Source organism: Rousettus aegyptiacus, unplaced genomic scaffold (genome assembly GCF_014176215.1).
Source record: "Rousettus aegyptiacus isolate mRouAeg1 unplaced genomic scaffold, mRouAeg1.p scaffold_m13_p_12, whole genome shotgun sequence".
NCBI classification, from domain to species: Eukaryota; Metazoa; Chordata; class Mammalia; order Chiroptera; family Pteropodidae; genus Rousettus; species Rousettus aegyptiacus.
In genome coordinates, this window is record NW_023416287.1 from 6,724,434 (window position 1) to 6,737,443 (window position 13,010).

General features: G+C 49.7%; 1 long non-coding RNA gene across 1 annotated transcript in view; it reads left to right on the forward strand.

Annotated features, from left to right (window-relative positions):
• The window catches only part of LOC118609971, a 41,281-nt gene extending 36,404 nt beyond the window's left edge, over positions 1 to 4,877 (forward strand). Inside the window, exon 3 of the long non-coding RNA XR_004953544.1 lies at positions 4,013 to 4,877. This is a non-coding gene — a long non-coding RNA (uncharacterized LOC118609971). The remainder of the gene's footprint in view (positions 1 to 4,012) is intronic.
• The last annotated feature ends 8,133 nt before the right edge of the window (positions 4,878 to 13,010 follow it).

The window sequence follows — 13,010 nt, forward strand, 5'->3', positions numbered from 1 at the left end:
CAGTCTTCTCTGTGAGTGGCCTCTCCCAAGTCATAGACCAACTGTGACCTCAGTGCGGAAAGGTGGTTGATAATCAAGGGTCCCACCTCATGGAGTATTATACAGATTCGATTGGTCCGTGCGTCTACAGCACCACGTGTTGGGGAGCACCCAGGAAGCGGGATATTCCATTGCCCGAGCCAGTCCTGAGCCCCAAAGGACAACCTGGGGCTGCAGAGTGAGAAATCAACCGGGTGAGGTCCTTCAGCAACGCCAAAACGAAGGGTAGGCAGAACCTGCTGTTTCTGAAAGAACCAATCGAGCACAAAGTATCCAGCCCTAAAATGTGAAGACGCGATCATTTGTCCAGCTTTTCTCTTCTTCGCTTCCGCCCCCCACTGCCCCAGCCTCTCGTTTCATTCACCGCTGCACCCTCCGTGCCTGGCGCAGGTGGGGACGAGGATGCCGCGAAGGGGGCTCCTTACATTTTGTGCCCCAGGCACCGTCCTGGCCTCATTCCGGTCCCCACCCTGGTCTGGCCTATGGCAGGTGCTCAATAAATAGTTGTCGAATGAATGAATCCAGATATGTAGCAAAAAAACAGATCTTTGAGTTAACCTTTCTCCTAGATGTCTTGACTTCAGGTTTGAGTAGCCCTCAGGCTAGCGTGGTGACAGTTGTTCTGACCTTTGCCTCCCCCGAAATAGACCTTACGATCACAAAACATTGGTGATATCATCGATACACAGCCTTTCTGGCACCCCGCCTCTCTGTCCTCTACAGCCCTTGCAAGAACATTTGACGGAGCCATTTGCTTTTAATGCACCAAGACTGGTTATTCCAGCAAATGAGGGAAGGAGGGGGATGATAACTGGCGACTATTGGCGAAGATAATTTCCATGTAGAAAAGGCAATGGAGCCGCCGGCTTCCCCAGTGTTTCAGTCCTGCTCTGGCCCGCGCGCTGGCTAATTTGGTTCCACGACTGAGCCTCACGTCAGAAGCAAGGTTATGCTGTTTCCAAGCTTCGGGACATGTTGCCTTTGCATTCCTGAAGCTTTCCTCCACTTCCTGTTGTTTATTTAAGCTTTTCACTTTTTGCATTGCACTTTTAAAATCTTTTAAATGTACATCTCCACCGAAGATTTAAAAAAAAAAAAACAATTCAAATTGTTGAACAGGTCACATATTCACATGATTCAAAGCCTAGAAAGGAGAGGCAGAGTGGCGAGGCTACCCCCAGCTCTCATTCCTCTCCCACCCAGGTCCCCCACAATGTCTTACGGATTCTTGCAGAATGTCTCTATGCAGATACAAATAAGGATTCTTATTCCCCTGTGTGTCTTTTACATATACAACAGGGCGCTGCACACACTTTTTTATATCCTTTTAATCATGTTATCTTGAAGCTCATTTTGAATCATAGCCCGGGGGCGTCCTCATTCTTAGAGACGCCCGTGTTATATTCTATTTCTTAATCTGATTATGCTCCATTTCTTAATCTCCGCAGTTCTCAGTCACCACTGTTAATAGTTTGGTGTGATTCTTCTAGACCTTTTCGTTTTGACATTCAAATGTATTCAAATAATTAGGGAATATGTTTGCAAACATTGTATCAAAAATATTAATTTTTCTGAAAATTACTTCTTAAATGTAATGATACGTCTTGGGCATTTCCCTTTTATCATTACCTACAGTTTTAACTTTTTTTTTTTTCAAAGTCTGGTTTGATTTTTGGACAGTTGCGTAGTATTCTAGAATATGACTGAAACACTCTTTAACCAGTCTTCTATCGATTTGGCCAAAGTTTTAAAATAATCTCTTTCATCAGGAATAAAACCTTTAGCGTGTTATGAAGGACACGTATAATACGACAAGGGAGGGATTCTGTGCAGCAGTCATGAGGAAGCATCAGAGAAGGAGCTAAAAATCACACTGACAACAGCATCTTCACCAAGGGGTCAGGGTCAGCATCACTGATCAGATGGGACGTCAGCAGCGCAAAGCCCTCGTTGATCAGACGCACCGAGGAGGACACGTCGTTCCTGCAGGATTCTTGCCCAAAATGCATAACCTCCTTCTAGTCACGAGAAAGCATCGGATGCTCCCTAACTCAGGGGCACTTTGCAAAATAACCGACGCGTGTTCTTTTAAAGCGTCAAAGCCAAGAAAGGCAAGGAAAGATGGTGGAACTCTCGCAGGTGCAGGATGGGGTCCTGCGCTGGATCCTGAATCAGAGAGAAAAGGAAAAACCATCAGTGGGAAAGCTGTTGAGATTCGAATAAAGTCTGTTGTTTAGCTTCGTTTAGTTAAGAGGATTGTGCCAATGTTAATAGTAATATACTTATGTTAATTCCCAGGTTTTAATAATTATTGTAGGATGAAGCAAGATGTTAACATAAGGGGAAATTGGCGAAAGGTATAAAGGAATTCTCTGTGATATTCTGCAACGCATAATTTGTATAAATTAAACATACACAAAAGAATACTATACATGTACACACATATGTATATTTAAAGATATATAACACACAAAAAAGTAAGTATATAGAAAGTAGATCGGAAGGACTCATTTTAAATACACAATAGTAGCTGTTTATGACAGAGAAGGAAATTGGATTGAGGCGGAAGTGAAGGGGAAAATTGTAAAATTAACATTTACGATTGTATCCCTGTATGTCAATCCTGTAGATATACTTACACATTTCTGAAATTATATGGACATACACATACATACGAAATTATACATACACTCCCCCAACCACACACCCAAAGCATGTTTTATAAATCACACACACAAAAAAACAGCCTAAATACTTAGGCTATAGGTTAAGAGTTCCGACCACATGCATCATAGTCCATCCATATGGTGAAATATTATGCAGCCGTTAAAAAGAACGGAGTCGCTCTATCAGTGGGGCTGTGGAAAAGACTCCATGACACACTGTTACGTGAAAATAGCAAGGAGCAAGACAGTGTGTCATCAGAAAGGCACACGTGTGTGCACACGTGTGCTCGTTTGGTGCCTGTGCATGGCTTCTCGCTCTCAAAGGAGACGCAGAGAAAATGACCCCGGAGGGACCTGGGGGAGGGAGGGTGTGGTGGCTGGGACAAACGGAGACACCTTTAGAAACCGTCACACCTTTCGAACCTTTTAAACTTGCTAACAGGTTCACGTATCGAGGACATAAGTAAATAATTTCCGATAAGCGTCCTCTTGCACAGACCGATGACAAACGCATGAATTAGGGTGCGAGGTCCGGTCGGTCCATCGTGCGCCCTGAGGCTCCTCGGAATAAATCCCAAGGCTCCGTGACGACAGGCAGAGGCTAATATCAGTGAGCATTTTCCTTCCTTCGGTCGAAAACCCCTTTAAAGAGCTCAGACTCTGGGGCCCCGTCCCCTGCTTGGATTAGCCCTGGGACCTTGCGGGGATGCACCACGCTTCTCTGAGCCTCGTTTTCCCCCGCGTGTGAAACGGAGACGATAAGGTCACCTCCCCAGCAGCGGTCTCCGGTCTCCGGTGGATGAACGGAGATGGGGAGATGGCGCACACGCAGCTTTAAGAGCTGTCCCGGGAGACGGCGTCTTGCTCCTTTTACCGCCTGAGTATTTCAACGTAGACGACTCCAGGAATCCAAAGCTTTGAGCATTAGAAGAAAGGAAAACGCATACGCTTAATTCCAGAGGTTGTTCAAGAATCTGCCTTTGACTGGGCCGCTCCCCCCGTCGCCCCCCCCCCCTTCTGTCTTTGTCTCCACCTCCTTTAAGTGAAGAACTGGAGACTCTGGGTTTCTGCAGGCTGCACAAGTTGTCCAAGGCCCCTGGGCCAGGGCAAACCCGGGCCATTTATTCTCCCCCTTTCAGCCTGTTCCTGTGTTTATACTGCCCTGTTTAGTTTAGTGCACATCCCAAGATTACTCCTAATACACATCCTCAGAAATGTTTATGGAAATTCTTTATAAGCAAACGACTTTATTTCCCTTGAGTAGCTGCAGATACAAAGCAGTGGTCACTTTTTTTTTTTATCGCCAGGCTTAAACACCTCGCAGTGCCCCTGACCCCCACCCCGAGTGGGTCTGTGACCGCGGCGGCCCACCCACGCGCCCATCGTGGGATAGATACTGCGGTTTCTAAGGAGCCGGCGCGGGCCCCGTCTGGGTCCGCCCTGGATCCCCAGCCCCTCGCCATCTTTCAAAGGAGGTCGTGACAGCTGGCGGTTGTGTCCAGGTGTGGAGAGGAGGAGGAGGAAGAGAAGCGCTTAGCAGTTCGGCTTCGTTCCCCGTTTCCCACCCGCACCGAAAGTCCGTGCCCCGTTGAGTGCCCGGCAGTGCCGGGTTCGGCGGTGAAGAGGAAATTCTCCACTGTCAGACAGAGAGCGTGTTGGTGGCCCGTTCTGAGATTTAACTGGTAAGGATGGAGAGGAGAGAGTGGGGTTGAGTCTATGAAGTGTCCTTGGGCGGATGGCGATCAGGTTCACTCACTGCTGGAGCGAAACGGGGAGCATGGCACCAGAGGGGCCAGGCATGTCCTAGGCAGCTGGGTTGTTGGGGTGCCATTTTCCGTAATGGGTATGATTGGGAAGGGAGCCCACGGGGCCGGGGAAATCTGAGATGCCTGCGGACCTTCCGATGGAGATGGCACGTATCAGTAAGACACCTTAGCATTAACAGTAGTGAAAGCCCACGTTTATTCAATATTTGTCACCCGCTTGGCACTTTTTAGGCGCTCTCCCCCATGCTGTTTCAGAGCATCCTCGCCGTCAGCCTGCAAAGCAATTACGGCGATGTCATCTCCGTGGGTTTTTTAGATGATGAACTAGAGGCTGTGTCCCTGTCAAACTGTGGCTGGCCAGGGAGTCAGTACCCCAACCTCATTCTCTCCTGAGCTCGCATCTGAAGCCAACAGAATCCCAGATGTCACAGGAGCCACCGAATGCCGTCCCCACAGGTCAGCCTCCTTGGCACAGGGCGGGGAAGGGAAAATGGACAGAGACTCCGGAAGGGCAAATAGAATGTTCTGCGCACACAGATGTCCGCAGAGCTACCATTGGCAAGTCGACAGACACCCCCCCCCCCCATTTCTTGAAAATCGCCCTATCCCTGCTGGTTATTTATGTTGCTACCCTTTCTGCAAGAACCACATAAAATATTTTACATGCTTTTAAAACTCATAAATGTAATGAAGCCAAGATGTTTCCGCAAATGTGCTCGACAGACAAATCCTGGCGAAGATCCGCTCTTAGCCAACGTCAGGACCAAAGGCACATCTCGTGATCCACAGAGCGTCTGACGTGGAAGCCAATAAATTCGTCCCCTGACCCACTGGAATCCCAGGATGACCAAGTTGGCATTGGTTCTTGAGAACATATCTGTCTTCATTCACTGCCTGCCGTCCATCTCTTACCAGTATTTATTGATCTTTAAAAACTGAATTTGACCAGTTGGAAACATCTCGGGGAAGAGAGATTCCTATAGCCTGGGCATTCTGCATACAACCTCTGATCCGAGCTTCCCGAGACCTGAATAAAAAGGCGTGCCTCTGATCATCTCTAGGGACTCGGTGTAAAAATCGCTAAGAGTTTAGCACAAAGCCTAGCCTATGGAGAGTAGCTAATTTGAGTACGTGCCACATGTCTAGCATGGTTCTAGCCTTATACGTGTTATAATCACATTCATCCTTCTAACAGGTGTATAATGCATGTGTTATTGTCCCCATTTTACAGGTAGGTAAGTGAGGCCCAGAGGGAGCAGAACCAACTTGACTGGGGCCACACAGCTGGCAGGTCGAGTCCAGACAGATTCCAGGGAGTACTCTTAACCTCTATGTAATACCACATCAATAAATGAAGGGTAGTCTTGGGAAAATAGTTTAGGGCCTTGCATGTGTGGGCTGCGTGGGACTGGGTGGTCGATAAATGGGTACCGGTGGTAGGTTTTGAACTGGTAGATCTGGAACTCAGGCCAGTGCAGGTTCTGATGCATGAGTATGCCCAACGGCCATAGCTCGGGGTGCCTACTAAGTGACTGGCTCTCCACCAGGCACCGGGGATGCAAGACTAGGTGTACGAGTAGCTATTAGGTGGCATCTGCAGTCTGGGGAAGGAGAGGGATCTCGGTCAAATAACCTCACGAATGAAACAAAATCGTAACCGTGATCAGTGCTAGGGGAGAGGTATCCAGCTCTTGGAGGGCCAGGTGTGAGGGAGCCCGATCTCATCAGGGAAGAAGAGGGGACGGGACTGGAGACCAGATCCTTGAGCCAGGGCTCCAGTCGGAGTCATTAGCAAGATTGGGGAAGGTCGAGTGTGTTGGGCAAGGAGGTGCAAAACCCCTGAGTTTTAGGAGGTCTCAAAAAAGTAAAGCTACCGGAGACGTGGAGGCTGAAAGTGAAGAGGTCATGAAAATTTGATGACAGCTGTGACTTCCTGCCCTCCAAGAAGAATATGGAGGTTTGCACAAAATTTGTTACAAGCAGCAAAGGGTTCTTGGCCCCCTATCCCCAGACCTGGGACCTCAGGTTAAAAATCAATCGGCTGAGTTTCATTTACACATGTAAAGGGATCAAAAGCTTTGATGAAGAAATGATTATCACAATAACTGGTGATATTAAGTCACCCAATGAATTGAGCAATAAACTTCCAAGCCTCCTCCAGTTGAGATTTTTTTTCCAGCCACACCCAACAGACCTCAAGCAGACACTGTAAAGGAATAAAAGGGTAGAGAGGAGGGAGGGGACGGAACTAATCTGGAGAATATTGGAATATAAGCATAACAAAGGGGGCTCAGCGTCCTGAAATCCTCAAAAGAGATTTTTTTCCCCCCACCTTGGGACACACCTAAAGCTCCACCTTGGGATATGGGGTCCTGGATTTTCTGTCTCAGAAACGAGGCCTTAGGCTTTAGGTGACGCCTTAAAGCAAAGGCAAGACTTTTTGCATTTGCTATTGCGGATGCGTCTGGATATGCCTTTCAGAGCCTTTGTTTCCCCACCTGTAAAAGGGTGGACTGGGAGGTACCGTCCACCCTCTTCTTCTTTCTCGCTCGAATTATTCTAGTATTTTCTGATATTTCCACCAGACTAACCACTGTGAGTTCTCACCCCTCCTTGTCTGGCTTGCAGAGTCTTCCTTTCGAACAACACTCTTGTCACGACCCTCACAAATTTCCTCGCCCCAAATTGAATTCATCCTTCACTTCCCCACTACCTTGTCCCACACGTCCTCAAGTATCTGACTGGCCCCTCGTCCCCACCTCCATCCCTACACTCCATGTCTCGATCTCATTCCCTTCGTCACGCACGAGGGGGACTCCGTCAGAAGGGGACCACCCCGATGTGCCCCACCAAACGGATCAGCTCACTTATTCCTAGATCCGTTCGTTCACTCGCAAACAATTCTCGAGCGTCCGCTACCTGCTCGACGCTGTACGAGGAGGTGGGAACACAGCCCTGAGTAAACTGGACCAAGACGTGGGGCTTAAACCCTACTGACGGGGGAGAGGGAATGAGGATATGCCCAGTCGAGCAGGACCAGGGCGTGACGTACGGTCACGAGGGCCTTGATGCGGGAGGGCACCGTCAGCCAAGGGGCAGTCAGGGAAGGTGTCTGGACAGGGGACGTGAGTGCACGGACCAGATGAGGCAGACTGAGCCATGGGGATCTCTGCTTTCCTTTTGAAGCGTACCCTGCTTCCAGGATGTCAAATCTCTCCTGCCTTTAAAAAGACAAAAACAAGAACAACAACAAAAAAAAAACCCTCTGGCTTCCAACTCCCTTCCAGCTACTGTCCCAGCTCTTTCCCTAACAGCTTCACTTATCAAAAGGCTCGAGCCTCCGCGCCCTCGTTCCCTGTCACACCAGCCTCCCCGGTCCACGGAAATGGTCCTTTCACATGCCACCAAGAGCTGTCCCTGGCCTCCCAGCCCTTTACCTCGGCCTCGTGCAGAGTGTAGCCCAGCCCTTCCAGAGAGAGCCCCTCCGTTAACCGTCACTCGCCCCCTGCACTTGTCCAGCTTTCTCCGGCTACCACCTGAGGCGCCATCCGATGCCCAGTGCTCCCCAGGGAGGTACCTTGTCACTACCTACTGAATACTTCCTCCCGGGGCAATTCTCTGCTCCTGCAGTTCCAAAACCGTCTCTAAACCAGTGTCTCTCCAAGTTCTTTCTCCGCCTCAGACTTTTAGGGTCCATTCTCAAAAAAAGAAGAAAAAAATCCCACAGGGTTCCCCGCAGGGAGGCAAGCCCCATCTTAAAGGCTGGGATCCAGATGTCGTGAAAGGAATGGTCCAGAATCCCAGTTTCTGCAGTTCTAGTGGGCGAGACAAGTAAATGTGTAAATAATACAATGTCCGGCATGAAACCTTTCTTCTGTGAAAACAAGAGGGCAGGGTAAATGAGGACAGTTACGATGGGGCTTGCCCGTCGCCGCTGGGTCCCGCTGTGGGTCTCAGTGCCTGGCACACAGTAGGTATTCAGGAAATAGCTGTTGAACAGGGATCGTCGCTGCAGGGTTCTAAGAATTAGGGGAGAGGAGAAGGTGGTACATGGCAATTCAGTCAGATATTTTGATTGACTGATAGATATTCGCGGAAATAGTTCATGTTCATGATGACGATATCCATCATGATTCCTGCAGTGTTCTTAGTTTTATTTTCCTGAGTGGCCGCGAGCACGTGTTCTCCTCCGATGCTTTGAAGAATTCTTTCAGTTGGGTCCAAACAAGCTTTAGTAACCTGATGGTAAGTCAGGGCCTGCTGGCAGAGGTCGGTGGTCCCCAGAGGGCTTGCTGAGAACTGGGGAGGGAGCAGAGCTCCAGGGCCGCCTGGCCCAGTGCATCAGAACTCAGGACTGGCTGCTCGTTGACCGGCATCCGGCGGATAGAGGCCAGGTCTGTCGCGGAATATCCCACAATTCACGGGACAGCCCCGCAGCAGAGAATTACTTGCCCCCCGCCCCCAATGCCAATAGTACCATGGTTAAGAAACTGAGCTAAGGTTTAGGGCAGCGGAAGGTGGGCACGAGGCCCTTTGAAAATCCAAGGAAATTGATGAACCTTCTCCCCAGGAAAATGGACCAAATTTGGCATACAGTGCCAGATGGCTCAATAGTGCAGGGAACCTACTTATGGATCACAAAACTGAGATTATGAGCCCTTGAGTTCATAAAGAGCCTCACATACACAGATAGTATGTTCAAAGTCACAGCCACTATGTTGCAATAAAAAAAAAAAAAAGAGGCAGATATTATGTTTTCCCAACAATTGAGCAATTCATTTCAACGTGGATGGTTTTCCTGTCACTAGTGAGGCCTCGGGACCAAAAACAGAATAAGAAGAAAAAAATATATAGCATTGAAGACGTGATTACAAAAAGTAAAAGAAAGACCATTCGCAAAGGAGACCAGTCTGAGCCGGCTGTCGTCGGCCTTTCTCAAAACCTTGATAGGGATTATTTAAGGACGGGAAGACGATTCACTTGGGGACACCGCCGGTGACCGGATGGGAGTCCCTTCGCCCCAGTCCGGTTGAGTGCTGGCCACACCGGCGGCCGCCAGTGAGTGAGCGCCTGTCCGTCTTCCAGGCGCGATCCACCATCTCAGTGATCCTCACAACATCCCTGTGAAGCAAGAGCCCTGTTCCTCCCGAATCACAATTGCAGGCACAGAGGCCTGGAGGCGTGCCGACATCGCCCGGCTGCTAAAAGGCAGGACCCAAACCCACACGCCTAACTCCAGAGTGGGCCTTCCCCCTGGGCCGGGCCAGAGTCTCCCACAGTGGGCTAGGAGAAGCCTCCCTCTTCTGGTTTGACCTTTAAGACCTTCCTTATTTCTGATCCTCAAACGCTCCAAGCTCATTCCTACCTCAGGGCTCTTGCTGTTTTCCAGAACATTCTTCCCTTAACTCTACATGTCTCAGCTCTGAGTGGTGACCCATGAGCATCCCAACTCAGGTAGCCCCCTCCTCCAATCACTCTCTGACTGGCTTATCCTGTTGATTCCCTTCAAGACTCAAGTACCAATCTATACTTATTATATTTGGATGCTGTTGACTTGTTTATAGTCTGTCTTTCCCGCTGGGCTAGGAGCTCCAAGGTCGGGCCTTTCGTTGCCGGATCTCAGGGCCTAGAGCCTGGCCCACCCCGTGGGTGGCATGAAGAAGCAAATGGGTGACCGGCAGTCGGACAAGCTCATACAAAGCCTGGACTTATTGCTTCCAAGGTGTGAGTCCTGGGACTGGTCACGGCTTTTCCCGTCCTCGGTTTCTACATCTGTATAATGGGAAAAATAATATCTATTTCTGAAAATTGTGAGGGCAATTTCTTAGGGTTCCCAGCACAGTGTCTCAAATTTAATTGGAACTCAGCAAAGACTGTTCTTGTCCAATAAACTCTTTTCAGAGGACCAGCCTTCCAGAATCTTCTCCCCGACCCTCAACCACACTCAGTTCTTTTATATTCACCATAAAAATATCCCAGAGGTACACGGGGCTTTCTGCGTAGCTATGGAATTTTCTGTCAGGGGTCAGATACGGAGGACAATGGTGGATTTGCTCAGAAGCAGGGAGCATTCCCCGAGTTTATGCTGACCGAATCAATATTTCTGAAACTGGACTCGCCGTTTCTGACTCCTCCCCCCTTGATATGCTTTCTGTCCCAATGAGAGATGTCATCAGTTTCAACCACCCTCCCCAAATCCCTCGTCTATCTTCCTTCCCACTCTTTTGTTCATTCACTCATTCATTCAATCGCTAATATTTATTCCATATATTGTGGTGACACCAGTGGGCTGGACTCACAGCCAGGCTGTTCTTATGTCCTAAAATTAGGTACCGACGATGATAATAATGATGACATCAATAACAACTGACATTTACTGAGCATTTCCGCTACGGAGAGATACTCGAATACGGTCCAGAGGTCAGCAAAGTTTTTCTGTAATAGGAATATTTTAGGGTTTGCGGACTAAGAGACAAAACTGAGGCTCTCGTGTAGATCCTTACGCAAGAGAGAACACAAATTTTCAATTGAAAGCATAATAAAAATAATATAAATAAAAGCATAGTAATGTATATAAATTAAACTATAATAAATAATAAAAATAAAAACATACGAAGTACAAAATAGAATAATAACATTTGAGTATAATTGTTATCAATACTGATCTACTAGTGAGAAAAATGGAATTCTTTCGGAGGATACTATTTTACTTGATTGGATTGGGACTCAAAATGCATGATTCTTGTCATCAGTAGATGACGACCGTTCGCCTGTAAAGCCCGTTCTTAGCTTGCAGGCCATACAGAAGAAGTGGCGGCTGGGTTTGGCCTCTGGGCGGTGGCTCGCTGACGCCCACTTTGGTCCTGAGGAAGTCGCTTAGCTCTGAATGTTGGCCCTAAGCCTGTGAGACCTTGGGCACGTCACTTACCTTGCCGCTCCCGTCTCCTCACCTGGAAAAATGAGTATGACGATAATCGTAATTTCCTCATGCCAAGAGGTTAGAACGGTGCCTGGCCCTAAGTCACCAGCTCCGTAAACTCAGTTACTCATCTGACTCAGTCTCTGCTCCCCCCAACAGCACCCTCTAACTTTTATTTCGCTTGCGCCTTCCGGTCTGTCCGGGCAAAATCTGCTGTATCCTCCCCCTTTTCTCTGAATGTCCCTGCGCCTTTTTGCTCCAGCCAACCCTTGGTTCTCCCCTCGGGACACTGCTTCTCCCCAGCCCCTCTCAGAGGGGACTTTCTCTCTGACACCCCAGTCTCCCCGCCTCCAGTGGACCTACATGATCTTACTTCTTATTCCATCGGTGACCCCTTCTTTCTCCCTCCAACCGTTGGGCCCTTGGAAACCCAGAACTCAGGTCCTCCCTCCCCCCAGCCCCCCCAGCCCCGCCACCCCTCACCCCACAACATTGCATCCTCTGCAGACCCTGAGATCCTGCCCCTCCGGTCGTGAGATTTTGGAACCTGGCTCCGTTTCCTGCTCACCTTTGACGATTCTTGACAGTTTCCCTGGCTCTGAAGATGACAATTAGCCCCGTCCTGGACCAGCTCTCTGCTGGGGACCCGGGTCGGCTCACACCTCCGGGTCGCGCTCTCCTCGCCTCCAGCGACGACCTCGCCATCGCTGCCTCGCCCTCCGACCACCACCCAGCCTGCGTCCGCCTAGTCCCTTTGGGACCCCGAGTCCTCCGATGCGCTGACCTTCCCGTGACCCCCGCATTTACTGATCCTGTCGTCCTTTCGTTCCTCGTCGCCGTCTTCGCGTCCCTCCGCCTCTTCCCAGGCTTGGGTTCTCCGCCCCATCACCGTGCTCGCCCATGCTCGCCCTGAGCGCCCTTTCTCTCGCTTCCCTGTTGACCTGCTTGGCCAGGCCTAATCCGGTTAGATCCGACTCAGCCTATCCCGCATCTACACGCGAGCAGCGGGAGAAGGCCGGGGGAAAACACGCAACCTTGCGAACCGCGTTCTCTTTAACCGCCCGAGCGCCCACGTGGGCGCAGCCGCCACGCACGGCATCTCCCTCCTCCCTGCGCCCTCTCTCCCGGAGGACCATCTCACCGCATCCTTCCTTCATCTCCAGCGGCACTCAGCACCCGCTCCCCTCCCGTACACCGCTTTCTGATTTAAGTGACATAACAGATGTGGCCAGCCGAGGACTCCCACACACCCCCAAGCTTAATCAACTTACCTGCCCGGACAGGCAACCAAACGTTCTCCTTCCCGGCCCTTGTGGGCGAACCCGAGGTTACCATAGCATAGGCCGGCACCTGTCCCTTTCCGCCTTCTTAAGAGCAGTAGTCTGTCATTGTTTTTCTCTTTTCTTTTTTCTTTTGAAGAATTGTACTGTATCTTCCTTTTTAAAACTAACCTTGGGGCATTTTCCACTTTTGTAACTGTTCCTTTTCTCTCCGCTTCCCGTGGGTCCCTCCTAGCATCCGGCACCTGCTGTAGAATCTTTCTCAGCCCTGTGTTTCCCCCGGTAGCTCTCCTCTCTGTCCCACGGTCCCTGCCCCTCTCGCTAGTCACCACGACGCAGC